Raw genomic sequence first — 2,435 nt, 5'->3', positions numbered from 1 at the left:
GACAAGTGCCAAAGCAAAAAAAAAAAAAAAAAAAAAAAAAAGAAAGAAAGAAAGAAAAAGCACTTTTTAAGCCTCTGTTTATATTATATGATGTTGTCCCACTGGCCAAACCAATTCACATAGCTAAGGTAAGAATCAGCATGGGAAAGAATTATCCGAGAGCATGGATGCAAGTAAACACATAATCATGAACATTTATTGAAAACAATTCACAGAGTAAGGAGCCAGAACTTTATAGCATAGAGTATCATATGTTAATTATAAATAATTTATAACTAACTGATTGGCCAGAATCACCATATACTATCTATTCTCTCTCCTCTCTTTCTCTCTTTCTTTCTCTCTCTCTCTCTATATATATATATACATACACATATATATGTATATGTGTATATACATATATATATACTATCATAATCATTACTATCTATAGTATGTGTATGTATATACTATAGATGATGATGATGATAGAAAGATAGAAAGATAGATAGATAGGTAGATAAATAGATAATATATATTATCTCGTGTCTCCAGTAGCTACATGCTATGCCCTTAACAGTTGTGTAACATGAGGCCAGAATATAAATGCAAGTTTTTATAACATACATCTAAGTATTTAAAAGTTATAAACCAAGCTAACAGGTATTAAAAAACCTATAGACTAGTCTCCTACTTGGACAAATATACATTCATAATGACTGAAAGGCCAAGTTCAAATTCCTAGGACTTCTTGGTGTTTCTTGCTGGAGGCCAAGGAGAGCTGGTCCACAGCATATCCTTCTTTGCTTCTTGTCCTACCTGTAGCACTGCAAGATGCTTCACACCTGTACTTTTGTTTATTACACTCACATTTCTATCTTTTTTATTTGTCTCCAGACAGCAAAAAAAGTCACCTGCTGGGCCTAGGTTTGTGTCCAACTATGGTATGGTCTTTCCTCTGGAAGTTCAACATGGAGAAGTTTGCAAGCCTCGTAAGTGAATTTGGGGCCGCTGGGGTAGGGAACTTGGAATCCGGCACACGGACTAGAAACTGGAGTGTGGCCCTTGATCAGTGTTGACTTCATGCCCTTTAGATAACTGTGCAGCTGGAGGACACAGGATCAGGACAGAGAATGTCTTGTTTCAGTATAATGGTAATTATTCCAAGTGAGAAAATAAGGATAACTTGAAATCCTCATTTAACATGGTAAAAATGGAACTGAAAGCTTGACAACTCTGGCCAAGGGATTACTGATGAATTTGTGCATGAGAAGTCATTTCAGGGGCCATGGCACCATCGATAGGACTCAAACCATTCGCCACTACCTATTTTCCTTTCTGCTTCTTAGAACACTGCAATCTTGCTTTTGTAGCAGCCCAACTATCAAAACCAATGGATATTTCTCAGAACATACCTCACTGTCAATGACAGTGTTTTTTGTGGCCTACCAATGAATTAGTCCTTTTTACTTTTTTGCAAGAGTGGACATATGATGCAGACTGGCCAGTTGACAAATTTTATTCTCTTGTAATAGTCATATGACTCAAGCATAGACAATCAGAATCTTTTTTTTCAGGATTTTTGTGGATGCTGGGGGAGAGAAGTCATGTACCCACCCCCCACCAACACACTGACATAAAAGATAAGCTTGGAACTGTTGGCGGAGAAAGAGATTGAGAAAGAGAGAGACAAAGACAAAGAAAGACAGAGACAGACAGAAAGAGAGAGAGACAGAGAGACAGAGACAGAGAAAGTAACTCTCAATATGTCTTAAAACCCTTGATCCATACTTACCTGGCATGGGAGATATTATGATCACAAAGGTGGTTTTTCCAGGGTGAGGCTTATCTATCGCACTTCATATGTGCTGACCCCTGTGATTTCCCCAAATATGGGAAACTCAATTGCACAATTTGTGATAGTGAGGCACTGCGTTCGAGCTCTCCTCTGGATAAAAACAACAACAACAACAATAACAAAAAAACAAAAAACAAAAAAACAAACAAACAAGAAAAACCCTTAATCTATCCACAACTGATCCAGACAGTCATCACCATGGGCTTTCCATAAACCTGAAAAAAATAAATAAATTTATCCAGATATTTATTACTTAAATGGTTTACAATCAGGATTGTGTTATTCATAACCGAAAACGTGCTCATGGTTTCATGGTACATGGCACTCTTGAATACTCCCTCTATTTTTTAACTCTCTTTTTCCGAAATTTCCAAGATACATCTCTCCAGTTTTCGCTCCTGCACATCTTAGCACTACATTTATTAATTTCTTTATCTATATGTTCCCCAAATGTGGATATATTTCTGGTGTTTGTTATTTCATTCAGTAGACTCTCTCTAGATAAAAACATCAACATCTGTTGTCTATGCCCCTTTTGTAATAGTAATATTCAAGCCAGGCCCCTACATATAGACAACAGAAAAAGCTCACTGGATTT

General features: G+C 36.7%; 1 non-coding gene across 1 annotated transcript; it reads left to right on the top strand.

Moving 5' to 3' along the window:
• The first annotated feature begins 1,766 nt into the window (after positions 1-1,766).
• Positions 1,767-1,930, top strand: LOC118609450. Its single transcript, XR_004953435.1, has one exon. It is a non-coding gene; the product is annotated as a U1 spliceosomal RNA (small nuclear RNA).
• The last annotated feature ends 505 nt before the right edge of the window (positions 1,931-2,435 follow it).

Source organism: Rousettus aegyptiacus, unplaced genomic scaffold (genome assembly GCF_014176215.1).
Source record: "Rousettus aegyptiacus isolate mRouAeg1 unplaced genomic scaffold, mRouAeg1.p scaffold_m13_p_11, whole genome shotgun sequence".
NCBI lineage: Eukaryota > Metazoa > Chordata > Mammalia > Chiroptera > Pteropodidae > Rousettus > Rousettus aegyptiacus.
This window is presented reverse-complemented; position numbering and strand designations above follow the sequence as displayed.